The sequence below is a fragment of the Hyla sarda genome, chromosome 10, assembly GCF_029499605.1.
Source record: "Hyla sarda isolate aHylSar1 chromosome 10, aHylSar1.hap1, whole genome shotgun sequence".
In the NCBI taxonomy this organism is placed as follows: Eukaryota; Metazoa; Chordata; class Amphibia; order Anura; family Hylidae; genus Hyla; species Hyla sarda.
This window is the reverse complement of record NC_079198.1, coordinates 8,804,029-8,823,797: the sequence shown is the minus strand read 5'-3', so window position 1 is coordinate 8,823,797 and position 19,769 is coordinate 8,804,029.

Here is a 19,769-nt window from a genome sequence, read left to right as displayed (position 1 = left end):
AAATACGGTAATTGGTACTTAGACTCCACTTCAGAGTTTGTCCCTGAGCCATACAGGTTCGGTAGCACAGTAGGTCCCTACTTGTTTGGGTATTGCAGTGTACATTGTGCGTGAAAGCAGACCTGTCATTTCAGGAGAATTTTAGGATAAGCTGCCCTGTGTGTACGTGAGGAGCAGTGCTATTTCTGGCCATTATAGTATATTTTAGTCATCAGCAGATTTCTGCTCTGCAGCCTTCATCACTAATTTGCAATTCTCCCACAGCTGGTGGGTGAAGCTCCCTACTCTCTTGACCTGTATTGAGTTGTCTTGCAGACACAGGACAAAGCTGAGCTGATTTTTAGAGTGGAATACAGTCTCACTGAAGAGAAGGGTGAGAGAGAAAGTTTGAGAAATAAATATTTTTGTCTAAAAAGATATATTACAAAGTTTCTTATATTCACTTGTACTATTGATCTAACCTATGCAAGTATTGTTCAAGTGCCAGCAGAGACCACTGTGGACAGACAAAAAAATAAAATAAAAAATAAAATAAAGAACTTCCTGTGGAGCATACAGCAGCTGATAAGTACTGGAAGGATGAAGATTTTTAAATAGAAGTAATTTACTAATCTGTTTAACGTTCTTGCACCAGTTGATTTAAAAAAAAAAAAAAGTTTTTCACTGGAGTACCCCTTGGAGTTGATGGCGGTTGCCAAAGTTCTAAAATAACATTTAAATTTCTCTGCCAAGTGTCAAGAAGGTGGAGCCAAGTTGATCAAGTGCCACAGCCTGGTACACTTCCTCACTTGCCCTCACCTCTTAGTCCCTTCTTGATTGTCAATAAATTTCCAACCTCTTGGGGGTTTCCCCCTGCGGAGAAATCCCTTAACTAGAGACCCTCCCTAAAACTTTAATCTTTGTTATTATAGATTAAAAGGATCCTTAATCCTAGGAACACACACAGTTAAAAGTGCTGATGTGGATTTTTGTATAACATATAAGTGGTCCTTCACACCACTGGATAGATAATAGTCTGTCAATCAGTGCTGACTTTAGCACCAAATATTTGAATTTGTTCTCTGGCACAAAAATTATATACCGTATTTTTCGACCTATAGGACGCACCGGCATATAAGACGCACCCAATTTTAAAGGTGCAAAATCTAGAAAAAAAAAGATTCTGCACCCAACAGTGATCTTCAACCTGCGGACCTCCAGATGTTGCAAAACTACAACTCCCAGCATGCCCGGACAGCCAACGGCTGTCCGGGCATGCTGGGAGTTGTAGTTTTGCAACATCTGGAGGTCTGCAGGTTGGAGACCACTGGATAGGAGGTAGTACTCACGTGTCCCCGCCGCTCCGGACCGTCACCGCTGCCCTGGATGTCGCTCCATCGCTGTTGCCGTGTCCCCGACGCTCCGGACGTCTTCTTCCCCGGGATCCACACTCTCCATCGCCGTCATCACGTCGCCGTCATCACGTCGCTACACACGCCGCTCCTATTGGATGACGGCGTGCGCGACGACGTGATGACGTCGAAGGAGAGTGCCGCCATGCAGGGGATCCCGGACGGTAAGGTCCCTCCCGGTGTCCTGTAAGCTGTTCGGGATTTCACTGCGGTGGTCCCGAACAGCCCGACTGAGCAGCCGGGTTACTGTCACTTTCGCCTCAGATGCGGCAGTCAGCTTTGATCGCCGCGTCTGAAGGGTTAATACAGGGCATCACCGCGATCGGTGATGTCCTGTATTTGCCGCGGGTCCCGGACGTTGATGGCCGCAGGGACCGAGACGATAGGTGTGTATTCGCCGTATAAGACGCACCAACTTCCCCCCCCCCCAGGTTTTGGGGAAGAAAAAGTGCGTCTTATACGGCGAAAAATACGGTAACTACTGATAGTTCTCTTCCGAAACAGCACTGTAGAAAAACTATTAACAGCCTCCCCGACGTTTCGCCTGTTACCATGGCTTTGTCCAGGGCTATGAGGCTGGTAATGATAATGAGCCCTTGAAGAAACCCCCAATGGGTTGGAAATGTATTTATGTTGCCCTGAGACTTTCTAGGGAAAGTGTATTATTATTATTCCTTCTCAATTGTCAGCCAGTTCCTGTATCTTCATCAAGGAGGGGCAGGGGTAAGAGGTGAGGGTAAGTGAGGAAGTTTACTAGGCTGTGGCACTTGATCAGCCCCTCTCCACCTCCTTGACACTTGGCTGAGAAATAAAGAGGAGATTTTATAGGTTTGGTGATGACCATCAGCTCCAGAAAAGCAGCTTTTATATCCAGTTATCTAACTGAGCATATACATGATGGATATATGGTGGAACGTGCACTGGAAGAAGTCTAAGCGGGAGAGATTAGCTCCAAGGGCCCATTCCCAAGGCAAAATTTCCAAGCAAAATTCAGCATAACAATTATGCTTTAAAAAAATTCTGGTGCAGCAGCCTCCTATTGTCTTTAATGGGATTCTGCAGCACCATGCACATGCCAGAATGTCTGCTATGGACTCCACAGAAAAATGCTCATTCCTTCAGTGGAATCCTCTCAGAAAATGCATTGCCATCTATGGAAGCAGGGCATCTCCAAGCGATCTTAGTGCCAACTGGATCAGTTGGCACTTGCCGCACACAGAATGACCTCCCGGATATTCTGCCATGTGAATGAGCCCTAAGGCAGCATTTGGCTGTAACATCACAGGAGAAAGCAAATGTACACAGAAAAATGTCTAAGGACCTCTGATAAAAAAAATCTTTAATTTCTATATCTGTAGGCTATGCTCTCTCGTGCACAGTGTGCTCAGTTTTTTCTAATACATGCGATGGTCCCAGCGTGACTTGTCCTTCTGGCTTTACGTGTGGATCCTTATACGTAGAAACCCTCATTGGTGAGTTATCTTTTATTTACTGCTATTCTTCATCTCATTCTATTACACAAGATTTGCGCTGCAGAATGACAGTGATGGTATGTAGAAAATCTCTAATAATTATAGTAAACCTATCTTCTATTTTTCCCATATGTTTTTAAAGGAGATATCCAGTGGTGAAAAACTTTTCCCCTGTCCTAAGGATAGGAGATAAGTTTCAGATCGCAGGGGATCCGACCGCTGGGGCCCCCCGCGATCTCCTGTACTGGGCCCCGACAGCCCCTGGGAAGGGGGCGCGGCGTATTGACCGTCGCACGAAGCGGGGAGGACACGCCCCCTCAGTACAACTCTATGGCAGAGCCGGAGCGCTGCCTTCGGCAATCTCCGGCTTCTGCCATAGAGTTTTATTGAGGGGGCGTGTCGGCCTCAGAAATAATGTAATCTACATTGATTATCATTTAAAGGATTTTTATAAGGGGTACACCATGCCATTAGAACGGTGTTTTACAAAATAACCAAAGTATATTAACATAAAACCTTTATTTTTCAAAAAACGTAATTATGATAATTAGAGAACAGCAATGACTGTAGCAGAGAGAAAGATTGTAAGAAAATTGTCCGAAGGTTCCAGCAGTCACCAATCAGTAGGGAGCGTCCAGGCCTTTGATTTGAATGATGTCAGCTCATCTGCGTCCCCCACAGGACATGACTAGTCTCACACACATCTGCGCCCCCACAGGACATGACTAGTCTCTCACACACCTGCGCCCCCCACAGGACATGACTAGTCTCACACACATCTGCGCCCCCCACAGGACATCACTAGTCTCTCACACATCTGCGTCCCCCACAGGACATGACTAGTCTCACACACATCTGCGCCCCCCACAGGACATCATTAGTCTCTCACACATCTGCGCCCCCAACAGGACATGACTAGTCTCACACACATCTGCGCCCCCCACAGGACATGACTAGTCTCTCACACATCTGCGCCCCCCACAGGACATGACTAGTCTCACACACACCTGCGCCCCCCACAGGACATGACTAGTCTCTCACACTCATCTGCGCCCCCACAGGACATGACTAGTCTCTCACACATCTGCGCCCCCCACAGGACATGACTAGTCTCACACACATCTGCGCCCCCCCACAGGACATGACTAGTCTCACACTCATCTGCGCCCCCCACAGGACATGACTAGTCTCTCACACATCTGCGCCCCCCACAGGACATGACTAGTCTCTCACACATCTGCGCCCCCCACAGGACATGACTAGTCTCTCACACACATCTGCGCCCCCCCCACAGGACATGACTAGTCTCTCACACATCTGCGCCCCCCACAGGACATGACTAGTCTCACACACATCTGCGCCCCCCCCACAGGACATGACTAGTCTCTCACACATCTGCGCCCCCCACAGGACATCACTAGTCTCTCACACACCTGCGCCCCCCACAGGACATGACTAGTCTCACACACATCTGTGCCCCCCACAAGACATGACTAGTCTCACACACATCTGCGCCCCCCACAGGACATGACTAGTCTCTCACACACTTGCGCCCCCCACAGGACATGACTAGTCTCTCACACACCTGCGCCCCCCCACAGGACATGACTAGTCTCTCACACATCTGCGCCCCCCACAGGACATGACTATTCTCTCACACATCTGCGCCCCCCACAGGACATGACTAGTCTCACACTCATCTGCGCCCCCCACAGGACATGACTAGTCTCTCACACATCTGCGCCCCCCCACAGGACATGACTAGTCTCTCACACATCTGCGCCCCCCACAGGACATGACTAGTCTCTAACACATCTGCGTCCCCCACAGGACATGACTAGTCTCTCACACATCTGCGCCCCCCACAGGACATGACTAGTCTCACACACATCTGTGCCCCCCACAGGATATGACTAGTCTCTCACACACCTGCGCCCCCCACAGGACATGACTAGTCTCACACACATCTGTGCCCCCCACAGGACATGACTAGTCTCTCACACATCTTCGCCCCCCACAGGACATCATTAGTCTTTCACACTTCTTTGGTGGGATTTTGCTCCACTCTTCTTCCAGTCTCTTCCACAGTTCTGTGACTCCTGCATGAAAATTGTTGCTGATTGATGAACGCAAGGAAGGAACCATGTGTTGTTGGAGAAGGTTCTGATACTCGCATTTACTCTGCCATGTAGCTGTATGAGAGGTCCAACTCCGAAAACATTCCCCAAACCATGACACTTCCTCCTCCACAAGTCACTTCTTTACACACTTTGGGTTCAGTCTTCACCCAGTTTGTCAATGAACATAATGTTTCCTATCAGACCCAAATAGATTAAACTTGGTTTCATCACTAATATGAACTCTGGAGCACTTCTCCTCTGTCCACACAACATGCTCCTCAGGCAAATCTAGCCTGTTCATTCTTTCTGCTAATGAGAGGTTTGATCACTGCAGAGTGGACTTTCAGTCCAAATGCTCTTAAAGGGGTATCGAAAGGATAGGGGATAAGATGCCTGATCGCGGGGGTCCCGCCGCTGGGGACCCCATGATCTTGCACGCCGCACCCCGTTAAAATCAGTCCCCGGAGCATGTTCACTCCGGATCTGATTACGGTCGATCACAGGGCCAGAGCGTTGTGACGTCAAGGCTCCGCCCCGTGTGATTTCACGCTCCGCCCCCTCAATGCAAGCCTATGGGAGGGGGCGTGACAGCTGTATAAGGGATGTCTAGGTAAGCTCATCAATGTAATGAATAATTTTTTTCTTTCTTATTTCCCTACTAAAGTTTCTGTAGTTCATTTGGCAGATAATCTCGTTTATATTCAATTGCAGATGCTACAACCTCTTTACACCTAGACAGGGGATGTACACTGAAAAAAGAATGTAACGTGAAGGGAAACTTGGGCTTGGACAAGATTAAAGTCAGGATGGCCACTACATGCTGTGAGACCGATAACTGCACTCCGCCTTATCCTGAATGTAAGTCAGTCACTATGTTCTAGAGATGTCACAATGATTATACATAATATATACGTAACTATACATCATATATACATAACTATACATACTATATACATACTATATACATGACTATACATAATATATACATAACTATACATAATATATACATAATATATACATAACTATACATAATATATACATAACTATACATACTATATACATACTATATACATGACTATACATAATATATACATAACTATACATAATATATACATAATATATACATAACTATACATAATATATACATGACTATACATAATATATACATAACTATACATCATATATACATAATATATACATGACTATACATAATATATACATAACTATACATAATATATACATAATATATACATGACTATACATAATATATACATAACTATACATAATATATACATAACTATACATCATATATACATAATATATACGTAACTATACATAATATATACATAACTATACATACTATATACATACTATATACATGACTATACATAATATATACATAACTATACATAATATATACATAATATATACATAACTATACATAATATATACATGACTATACATAATATATACATAACTATACATCATATATACATAATATATACATGACTATACATAATATATACATAACTATACATAATATATACATAATATATACATGACTATACATAATATATACATAACTATACATAATATATACATAACTATACATCATATATACATAATATATACATAACTATACATAATATATACATAATATATACATGACTATACATAATATATACATAACTATACATAATATATACATGACTATACATAATATATACATAACTATACATCATATATACATAATATATACATGACTATACATAATATATACATAACTATACATAATATATACATAACTATACATAATATATACATAATATATACATGACTATACATAATATATACATAACTATACATAATATATACATAACTATACATCATATATACATAATATATACATGACTATACATAATATATACATAACTATACATAATATATACATAACTATACATACTATATACATACTATATACATGACTATACATAATATATACATAACTATACATAATATATACATAATATATACATAACTATACATAATATATACATGACTATACATAATATATACATAACTATACATCATATATACATAATATATACATGACTATACATAATATATACATAACTATACATAACTATACATACTACATACATGACTATACATATTACATACATAACTATACATACTATACACATAACTATACATACTATATACATAACTATACATAATATATACCTAACTATACATATTACATACATAACTATACATAATATATACATAACTATACATAATATATACATAATATATACATGACTATACATAATATATACATAACTATACATCATATATACATAATATATACATGACTATACATAACTATACATACTATATACATAACTATAAATACTATATACATAACTATACATACTATACACATAACTATACATACTATATACATAACTATAAATACTATATACATAACTATACATACTATACACATAACTATACATACTACATACATGACTATACATACTACATACATAACTATACATACTATACACATAACTATACATATTACATACATAACTATACACATTACATACATAACTATAAATACTATATACATAACTAAACATACTACATACATGACTATACATATTACATACATAACTATACATACTATACACATAACTATACATACCATATACATAACTATACATAATATATACATAACTATACATATTACATACATAACTATACATATTACACACATAACTATACATACTACATACATGACTATACATACTATATATATATATATATATATATATATATATATATATATAGACCTGCCGGCTTCTCAGCCCCTGCTTGTCCTGGGGTCTAGAGCCCTGCTGCCGCCGCTTCTCTCCCCCTTGCTATCGGCGCCGCTGCCCCTTCTCTCCCCCTGGCTATCTCTCCCCCTGGCGCCGATAGCCAGGGGGAGAGAAGCGGCGCCGCTGCCCCATTGCCGGCGCCGATAGCCAGGGGTTGTATAATTACCGATCCCCGGTTGTATAATTACCTGTTGCCGGGGTCGGGTCCGCACTGCTTCTGGTCTCCGGTGTTGCGTCCCCTGCGTCGTTGCTATGCGCTGCGAGACGCAATGACGTCACTCGTCATTGCGCCGCGCCGTGCAGTGCATAGCAACGACGCAAGGGACGCACACCGGAGGCCTGAAGCAGCGCGGACCCGACCCCGGCAACAGGTAATTATACAACCGGGGATGGGGGAGGCAACAGGGAAGCGGTGCCGGCAATGGGTGCCGCTGCCCCTTCTCTCCCCCTGGCTATCGGCGCCACTGCCCACTGCAGTTTAAAAAGGCTTTACAGCCGGAACGCGTGCTGCGTTCTTTTCAACATGAATTAATACTTAAATAATAATTATCAAGATTTGCATCAAGATTGTTGTGTGCTGGGATCTACTTTCACCTATATCGAGTGTACACAAAAGCTGGAGAGGGTTTAGAGACAGGAAACCAAAATAAGTAAGGGAAATGGGTGGACTATGCATAAAAGAAAGGACAATATGAACAGGGTCTTAATAATTAACATGCTTGAAATATTTAGCACTATATCCCACTTTACATAATCCACTCATTGTGAACCTTTCTATTACCTTCTCTCTTTCATGACAGTATTACCACCCAGCTCTACGCCCAATGGAGTGAATTGTCCAGTCTGCACAAGTGCTTACTCCACCTGTGAGGCTTCAGGAACAATACCGTGCACAGGAGATGAGAAGAGATGTCTGTTATCGACCAGCACATTAGGAGGTAACTTTTAAAGAAATTAATTATTTTTGTTATTTCACGTGAAAGAGAAACTGACTGCAGGTTAATCCCTACTAACTACTATAGACTGATATGGTTCCTCACATGGTGTCCATGTTACTTTTTCTATGTCTGCCCGTTACACTGTTGTTCTGAAAAATTGATTCCCAGCATTCTACAAATAAGGGTGTTCAGTGCATTGGGGGTGTTATCTGTATGAACACCTCCTTATGTATTATCATTTAAGTTTTCTGAAGTGATGCAGCTGAACCCACCGCTGAGATCTCACTGTTGGACAGTAACAACATAGGCATGGCGCCCACCCACTAGATTACTTAGCCCAGAATAATCTCAGCTTGTTGCCTGTATAGAGACACCTGTTCACGGAATCATCAATCAGATTCCAATCTCTCCACCATGGCCAAGACCAAAGATCTGTCCAATGATGTCTGGAACAAGATTGTGGACCACTCAAATAACACAAGAAAAAGTCCCTGGAGGTTCAAGGGCAAATTAATCAACAACAACCTCCCCTTGCAGGGAAAACTCCTTACTAGAACCCAAAAAAAACTTATGGATATTAGTGTTTAATGTATAAAATATTTAACCCACAAACAAGTTTTAAAATTATTAGCGGATCTTTTTGGTGGTTTATTTGGCATAATGTGTCTAATGCTCCTGGGTGGAATAGAATGAGGGAATGGAAGTGACGATAAATGCACCTTTTACAAATTTACAACCTAGACCTGTTATGACCCCTACATTCACCCCCACATTCCCCAAACATTGACACATTTGTGAATCTGGTGACCTAGGATTTTGGCACCATTTGTTTCCTTCCTCCCCTCTCACCTAGAGGACATGAAGGACACAGTAGTGAAAATTAATGATTTGACCATAACACAAAACACGAAGTTGATGAGCCTTGATGTAGAAAGTTTGTACAGTAACATTAATCACCAATTAGGGATCACAGCGGTGAACACTTTTTTAGCCACCCGTAGTATTAACTTTGAGAGGCACAACAATTTTTTTAAGGCACTGTTAGAATTCATACTCGCTCACAACTTTTTTCTTTTTGGGGGTACCTTGTACCTATTTTTTGGGTGATTTATTTTTGGGGTGGTGGTAAACACTATTGTTTTTGGTGAAGATTTACAGCACTACACTCAGCACATTTTATTTTGGGGGAGGTACATACTACATATACATTTAGATTTTTTTGGGGATGAGTGCATCCCACTTTTTCAGAAATTTTATTTGCAAACTCAACAATAATGATATCGGAATGAAGTTCACCCTAGAAGAAGGGGGAAGAAGCCTAATTTTTTGGGATGTGACTCTATATATATTAATGAAGAATGTAACATTCAAACCAATGTATATATATATATATATATATATATCCTACAGCAACCAACAGCTTCCTTCATTGGAAGAGTTGGCATCCTGGATCATTGGATCATTAAAGCATTCGGACAATACCTAAGATCGAAAAGAAATTGCTCAGAAGAGAAGAATTTTCAGGCAGAGAGTAACAATCTCTTCCAACACTTTGTGGATAGAGGCTACCCAAAAACCATATGGGAAGAGCCTACAATCGGGTGAGAACCCTTAATAGAACAGAACTCTTGGGTCCCAAAAGAGAAGAAGATTCAGAATCTAAAGTCATCAGATGCGTAGGGACGTTTGATGCCTATTCATCCCATATCACGCAGATCCTAAATGAGCATTGGCATGTACTAAGATTAGATCACGAACTACAAGATGTAATTGGCAACAGACCGAGTATAACTTATAGAAGAGGGTCTAACATCAGGGCCTTTTTATTACACAGCCATTATAAAAAGGAGGATGAAGCTAAAACCACTTGGATCCCCAATCCACCCACAGGATCCTATCCTTGTGGTAATTGCGCAATGTGCAAATATATGCCAAAAATAAAGAAATTTCTAAATTCACCGGTTGGTAGAGAATATACCATAAAACAATTCATAAACTGCAGCAGTCAAAACGTCATCTATATAGCGACATGCACGTGCCCGATGATATATGTAGGAAAAACTATACAAGAATTGTGAAGGAGAATAGAAAAACAAATCAGAACCATCAGAACAGGGGCAGATACCCACTAGTAAGACATCTTAATCTTAAACATGAGACTAAAGCTGAGATGTTGAGATTTTGGAGCCTTTGTCAATTAAAGACAGGCCCAAGAAAGGGAAACATTGATAGGCTATTTCTAAAACAAGAGGCGAGTTGGCTTTATCGCCTAAACAGTAAGAACCGAAATGGATTGAACGAAGATTTTATATTTGCTGCGTTCCTCAAATGAATCAGGTATTATAATTAAGCAATTTAACAATCTCAACATTAAACCCCTGCTAATAACTGCCTCAGATGCTCATTTACCAGATAAGATAACCCGCTATACGATTGTTTAATCCTTACCATAATTAAAACCGGATAGAAATAGATTACAGGACAATATACTGACATATCAATGTCTATCTCAGAGGTCTGATTTAAGGAATTCCAAAAATCTTTGTGTACTTACCGAGGATTCCAGCTGGTAGAGATAATGAAGTAGGCCTGAGGGGCTGGATAATGAAGTAGGCCTAGGTAGCAGCAGCAACCCCCTTTAAGTATCAGCAGCATCCCCTTTTAGTTAGCAGTAGAAGCAGCAGCAACCCCTGTTAGGTAGGAGTAGCAGCAGACGCCCCCTTAAGCACTAGTAGTAGTGAAGCCCGAAGCCCCTCTTGACATTGGTTAAAAAGCAAAACAAATAAAGATACTCACCAGGCTCCTGTAGTCTGCAGCGTGTCCTTTCCTCTTTCTTCTCCTCCGGTCTGTGCTCCGGTGCACAGATGAAGGATGCTGTCCCTCGTGTGGTTGCCTACATAATGTGGGCGGACACAAGAATGAATGACAGGAAGAAGAGCCAATGGCTCTTTGCTCTGTCAAGACAGCCGAGTGGGCCACATTTTACTATAGGCGTATCTGTAAGACATGCTTATAGTTGACCATTCCTTTGCTATCCTGATGTGCAGTGCATGATATCCCGGACCGCCATGATGTATATAACGGATAATAAGTGGTGATTAGCAATTTATCAAATATAAAGTATTAAAAAAAAAGTCCTGGCCCATTTGATCTCCAACCATATCATTAAGGGTAACTAATACCATACATACAGTGCATTGGGAAAGTCTTTAGACCTTTTCACTTCTTTCAAATTTTTTTTATGTTTTGGCTAAAATAAAAATAAATACTATAATATTGCAGTGACATAAGTATTCATACCCTTTAATCATAATTTAGGTGAAGCCCCTTTGGCAGTGATCCCGGCCTCCAGTCTTCTTGGGGATGAGGCCACAAGGTTTACACTCCTGGATTTGGGGATTTTCGGCCATTCTTCTCTGCAGATCCTCTCAGCTCTGTCAGGTTGGATGGGGACCATCAGTAGAAGCCATTTTCAGGTCTCTCCAGAGATGGTTTATCGGGTTCGGGTTCTGGCTGGGTCACTCAAGGACATTCACAAAGTTGTCCCTAAGCCGCTCCTGTGTTGTCTTGGCCGTGTGCTTAGGGTGCATTATCTTGTTGGAAGGTGAATCTTCACCCCAGTCTGAGGTCCAGAGCTCTGAGGATCAGGTTTTATTAAGAATATCTCTGTACTTTGCTTCAGTCCGCTTTCCCTCAACCCTGACCAGTCTCCCTGTACCCCTCCATGCTTCACTGTAGGGATGGTATTGGGCAGGTGATGGGCAGTACCTGGTTTCCTCCAGACATGATGCTGCCCCCACCATGATCACTGTAGGGATGGTATTGGGCAGGTGATGGGCAGTACCTGGTTTCCTCCAGACATGATGCTGCCCCAACCATGATCACTGTAGGGATGGTATTGGGCAAGTGATGGGCAGTATCTGGTTTCCTCCAGACATGATGCTGCCCCCGCCATGATCACTGTAGGGATGGTATTGGGCAGGTGATGGGCAGTACCTGGTTTCCCCCAGACATGATGCTGCCCCCACCATGATCACTGTAGGGATGGTATTGGGCAGGTGATGGGCAGTGCCTGGCTTCCTCCAGACATGATGCTGCCCCCACCATGATCACTGTAGGGATGGTATTGGGCAGATGATGGGCAGTACTTGGTTTCCTCCAGACATGGTGCTGCCCTCACCATGATCACTGTAGGGAATGGTATTGGGCGGGTGATGGGCAGTACTTGGTTTCCTCCAGACATGGTGCTGCCCCCACCATGATCACTGTAGGGATGGTATTGGACAGGTGATGGGCAGTGCCTGGTTTCCTCCAGACATAATGCTGCCCCCACCGTGATCACTGTAGGGATGGTATTGGGCAGGTGATGGACAGTGCCTGGTTTCCTCCAGACATGATGCTGCCCCCACCATGATCACTGTAGGGATGGTATTGGGCAGGTGATGGGCAGTACCTGGTTTCCCCCAGACATGATGCTGCCCCCACCATGATCACTGTAGGGATGGTATTGGGCAGCTGATGGGCAGTGTCTGGTTACCTCCAGACATGATGCTGCCCCCACCATGATCACTGTAGGGATGGTATTGGGCAGGTGATGGGCAGTGCCTGGTTTCCCCCAGACATGATGCTGCCCCCACCATGATCACTGTAGGGATGGTATTGGGCGGGTGATGGGCAGTGCTTGGTTTCCTACTGACATGATGCTGCCCCCACCATGATCACTGTAGGGATGGTATTGGGCAGGTGATGGGCAGTGCCTGGTTTCCCCCAGACATGATGCTGCCCCCACCATGATCACTGTAGGGATGGTATTGGGCGGGTGATGGGCAGTGCTTGGTTTCCTACTGACATGATGCTGCCCCCACCATGATCACTGTAGAGATGGTATTGGGCAGATGATGAGATGGTTTTCTCCAGATGGTTTTCTCATGCTTAGTTTTGAGGCAGGGCTGACTGTGATGAGTGAAGTTATCAGGAGCACTATTAGTACCAGGCCCCTTGGGACACGAGAGTAGTATGGCTCTCATAGGCTAGAGGCCACATCAAGACTATGACATGCCAGGACTGGATTTATTTGACCAGAATAGTACTTTATAGAACATTATTGGGGGCCCATTGCTGAGTGGGAAGCACTAACAGCCATTACTATTGAGTGAAGGTACTTAAAGGACACTAGTACTGTGGAAGTGCTTGGAAGCATCAGTATTAAGTGGTGGACACTAAGCGGCATCATTACTGGGCGAAAGGCACCATTACGGAGTAGGAAATCTTAAGGGATGTTATTACTGATGGGAAAGCACTAAGGGGACACTATCAGAGCATCAGCACTAAATGGGGGGGCACTTTTACTGTATGTGGGCAAACTATTGATGGTGGGGGAATTAAGGGGGGGTACATTTACTAAGTAGAACACATTGGTGGGCATGAGTTATATGGGGGATACTAAGAAGCTACTGGTTTTGCATAGGAAACTGTTAATATGGTTCACTAAGGGGTGCAACAAACTGCAAAACATTTGTGACAAAAAAAATCACCAGCCACCATACCTTGTCCAATTTGGCTTTGGACAAGATAATTTGCTTAAATCTATTTATATTCTATTTTACTCTATATACATTAAGATGGGCAATTTTTTTTGCTGATGTATGTATGAGTGCAGGTTTTATGGTAAAATGATATCCAGGAACTGTATGCTGATGAGTTGGCGCATCTAAACCCATTGGGGCAGATTCAGCAAAATCTGTCTAGAGGAAAAGTTGCTGAGTTGCCCATAGCAACCAATCAGCTCGCTTCTTTTATTTTTCAGAGGCCTTTAAAAAAAATGAAAGCAGCGATCTGATTGGTTGCTATGGGTAATTCAGCAACTTTTTCTCTGGACAGGTTTTGAGAAATCTCCCCCATAGTGTTCTAAAAGTAATTTTACCACTTTTTGGGGGCAAATTAGAGGAAATAGAGACCTTGTGGTTCATGTCCATGATCTTTTTTTAGATCCTAACAACATTCTTATAGGCAATAAACCCTGCACTAAACATAAAATGGCTCTTAGAGTGGTGGCCATATCTTACCAAGAGGGTAGTGGTGGTCACTTCCTACCCAGAGGGTAGTGGTGTTCACTTCTTACCAAGAGGGTAGTGGTGGTCACTTCTTACCCATAGGGTAGTGGTGGTCACTTCTTAACCATAGGGTAGTGGTGGTCACTTCTTACCCATAGGGTAGTGGTGGTCACTTTTTACCCATAGGGTAGTGGTGGTCACTTCTTACCCATAGGGTAGTGGTGGTCACTTCTTACCCATAGGGTAGTGGTGGTCACTTCTTACCCATAGGGTAGTGGTGGTCACTTCTTACCCAGAGGGTAGTAGTGGTGGTGGTCACTTCTTACTCAGAGGGTAGTGGTGGTCACTTCTTACCCATAGGGTAGTGGTGGTCATTTCTTACTCAGAGGGTAGTGGTGGTCACTTCTTACCCAGAGGGTAGTGGTGGTCACTTCTTACCAAGAGGGTAGTGGTGGTCACTTCTTACTCAGAGGGTAGTGGTGGTCACTTCTTACCCATAGGGTAGTGGTGGTCACTTCTTACCCATAGGGTAGTGGTGGTCACTTCTTACCCAGAGGGTAGTGGTGGTCACTTCTTACCAAGAGGGTAGTGGTGGTCACTTCTTACTCAGAGGGTAGTGGTGGTCACTTCTTACTCAGAGGGTAGTGTTGGTCACTTCTTACCCATAGGGTAGTGGTGGTCACTTCTTACCCATAGGGTAGTGGTGGTCACTTCTTACCCAGAGGGTAGTGGTGGTCACTTCTTACCCATAGGGTAGTGGTGGTCACTTCTTACCCATAGGGTAGTGGTGGTCACTTCTTACCCATAGGGTAGTGGTGGTCACTTCTTACCCAGAGGGTAGTGGTGGTCACTTCTTACCCATAGGGTAGTGGTGGTCACTTCTTACCCAGAGGGTACTGGTGGCTCTTTAGGTGATGCAATCAATGTGCACATCATGCTGTACTGTAACAATTGTAAGTAGAAGTGTATTTACTAACAAAGTCATGAAATCTCTGCAGGACAAACATCAGCCTTTCGAGGGTGTGCAACACAGAGCGTCTGTGATGTTGGCAGCTTCTCCTTTAGTATCGACGGGACAACAGGGAGCACGGATTTTGTATGCTCTAGTAATGACAGCGGGTCCGGAGGAACAACAGTGAAAGTTACTACAAGCCGCAATGGTGGAACAAGTGTCCAGAAGGCGGTCTTGACTCCAGCCATTGTGTGTCTCCTTCTGCTGAAATGTCTTTTCTAAAAGATTTTCAGGTTCCTTGCCCAGAGCTACTGTTCCTGTCATTGCGAGATCTTCACAGGTTCTTTTACAATTTCCCCCGTACTGAATAAAGAAATTAGCATAGCGCCCCCTGTCTCTACAGAGATCTGATGTTTTTCTCACTTGGAATCATCTCTATGTCTATCCGTTTCCTCTAGTGAACTTCACATATAGGTCAATGATGTTTTAGATTTTTCTGGAATATAACTCACACTGTATAAAAAGATATGTGACCACTTGAACCCTTTAATAAATCATATTTGCATTTCCGTTTTTATATCCTTGCCTTCTAGGAGCCATAAGACATGTTGTTTATTTGGCCAAAAAAAATAAATAAATAAATAGCATTCACGCCATGCCACCTCGTGATGTCACACCACACCCCCTCCATTCATGTCTATGGGAGGGGGCTGTCACGCCCCTCTCCCATTATGAATGGAGGGGGCATGGTGTGACACCACAAGGGGGCATGGCGACATGACATGGCATCCCAAACATTATGTTCAGAAAGCAGGAAGTCTGCACGAAGATCGCGGGTGGTCTCAGCGACAGCATCCGCCGATTGGACATCTTAGCCCCTATCCTATGGGTAAGGGAATAGGATTTTTAGCAACAGAGTATCCCTTTAAATGAGGGGGGGCATCCCAGCAGTCTCGTGTACAGGGCTTTGGAGTGCTCCGGCCCACACCTTCCGAGACAAGCATTAGTGACTGCCGCCTATGGTATGTCGGTGCAATGTTGTTTGCATTCATGTTATTTTTTGACCGTCTCAGGCGCCTCTGCACAAGAGATAACTAATTTACCCCAGAAAATTCTCCTAAGACAAGGAAAACCCTGCGTTTGTGTTTCACATCTTGCCAAGAACAGGATGCCAACTCATTGGTTTGCTGCATTGTTAAAGGGGTACTCCGACCCTAAGACATCTTATCCAAAGGTTAGGGGATAAGATGTCTGACTGCCGGGGTCCCGCCGCTTGGGACCCCACAATCTTGCATTCGGCACACACCTCTTTAAGCTGCACGCTGCGCTGCCAGCTCACAAACTGCCGGGTGTCAACCACGGGGCCAGAGTATCGTGACGTCACGACTTCACCCCCGTGTGACGTCACGCTCTGCCCCGCAATGCAACTCTATGGGAGGGGGCGTGACAGCCGTCACGCCCCCTCCCATAGACTTGCATAGCGGGGGCAGGATGTGACGTCACACAGGGGAGGAGTTGCGACATCACAATACTTCGGCCCCATGGTTGACACCCGGCAGATGGATGCCAAATGCAAGATTGCGGGGATCCCCAGCGGCGGGACCCCCAGGATAGGGGATAAGATGTCTTAGGGCCGGCGTACCCCTTTAAGTCCAATTAAATAGCGAATACCAGAGGAAAGCTGCCTGGACGGAGTCACTCAGCACTGGGAAAATCCGTTTGGGCCATTAAAACATTAAAGGGGTTCTCCGGTGCTTAGACATCTTATCCCCTATCCAAAGGATAGGGGATCAGATGTCTGATTGCGGGGGTCCCGCCGCTGGGGACCCCCGTGATCTTGCACGCGGCACCCCATTTGTAATCAGTCCCCGGAGCATGTTCGCTCCGGGTCTGATTACCGACGATCACGGGGCCGGCGGCGTGTGACGTCACGCCTCCGCCCCCGTGTGACCTCACGCTCCGCCCCTCAATGCAAGTCTATGGGAGGGGGCGTGACAGCTATCGCGCCCTCTCCCGTAGGCTTGCATTGAGGGGCGGAGCGTGACGTCACACGGGGGCGGAGGCGTGACATCACACGCCGTCGGCCCTGTGGTCGCCGGTAATCAGACCCGGAGCAAACAAGCTCCGGGGACTGATTACAAATGGGGTGCCGCGTGCAAGATCACGGGGGTCCCCAGCGGTGGAACTCTCGCGATCAGGCATCTTATCCCCTATCCTTTGGATAGGGGATAAGATGTCTAAGCACCGGAGTACCCCTTTAAAATAAATGGCACCCCCTGCTTTCCACCACAGTATATGTCGGCATCCTGTTCTTGGCGAGATAGTGACAGATACATGTGAAGGAAAACAAAAACACTGGGGAGATTTATCAAAAAGAAGAAGAGTGGTGCAGTAGCCATGGCAACCAATCAGGTAGCTACTTTCATTTTTCACAGGCCTTATTAAAAATGAAATAAGCAATCTGATTGGTTGCCATGGGCAACAGCACCACTCTTCCTCTACACAGGATTTAATAAATCTCCTCCACAGTCTGTTCCTATCCTAATCCCTATAAACAGAATCATATCAGGGATATCTACATAATTATCAATAATTTAAGTTATGGGCTGCACCCCCCATTCTGCCCAGTTTAGACCTTCACCAAGAATATTGGGGGGTAACCTATAAGACAAGTGAATATATGACAGACTGTAGGAATCGGATGAATCCCTAATTATAAACACCAAATGCATTATTCCCGGATTTTGCCAATTGCAGATAAAGATACTTTGTTAGAGAAGTCCTTCGGGTGTGTTTCTTGTCCCTATCATACACACTCACCATCACTAGTTCTACTTCGCCATTTCTTTCATTCCAGTGCAGCTGTATGCATGTGTATCATGTAGCTGGGTCATGTGATCACCAGTCTGACTCATAGAAAATCACATGGCTTAATGTGTCAGAGGAAGTGATCAGTCCTGAGTCAGCTGACTTCCTGTGAACTAGAGGGTGACATCATCAGTTTTTAGACTCCTTCTGCTAGCCCTACAATCCCTCTCCCTTCCAGCTCTATCTGTATACTGCTGCTGCTGTCTCTATGGGATCAGGTTATATAGTAGTTATACACCTCCCCTCCAGCTCTATCTGTATACTGCTGTTGCTATCTCTATGGGATCAGGATATATAGCACTTATACACCTCCCCTCCAGCTCCATCTGTATACTGCTGCTATCTCTATGGGATTGGTATATATAGTAGTTATACACTCCCCCCAGCTCTATCTGTATACTACTGCTGCTATCGCTATTGGATCAGTCTATATTATAGCAGTTATACAATTCCCCTCCCAGCTCTACCTGTATACTTCTGCTACTATCTCTATGGGATCAGTATATATAGTAGCTATACACCTTCCCTCTAGCTCTATCTGTATACTGCTACTGATGTCAGGATACATAGTAGATATATAATTATTAATCAAATTTAAAATACATTGAAAATAGGTGGGAAACCCCCCTTGTGCATTAAGTTGAGGTCACTCCCATGCTCTACACACAAGTATTGGTATTGTATTTTGGTACTATATGTCTGTTCATCCCCTGTATGTTGCATTTTTGAGGCTATTGTATAGCACTTTCTGTACATGGCCATATGTGGAGTTGGATTCCCACCTCTTTTGAATGTATTTTTAATGTGATTAATAAACATGATATTTTTTACTTTATATAAGTGACTTCTTGTGATTTTTTTTAACATGTAAACAGCCTAAAGACTTAAAATCTTCATAAAACACATCAAGTGTGATTATAGGTCAAATAACTTGTGCCTAATGGCAATATTTATTTAAAGAACACACTTTGAAAAAGAAAAAGCATGAAAACTGCATGAAACTCCACACCCTCTCTATGCAAAGTCAGAAGATTTATGGGAAATGTAGTCAGCATTAGGAAATCATTTCAGTGATGTATCCAATATGGAG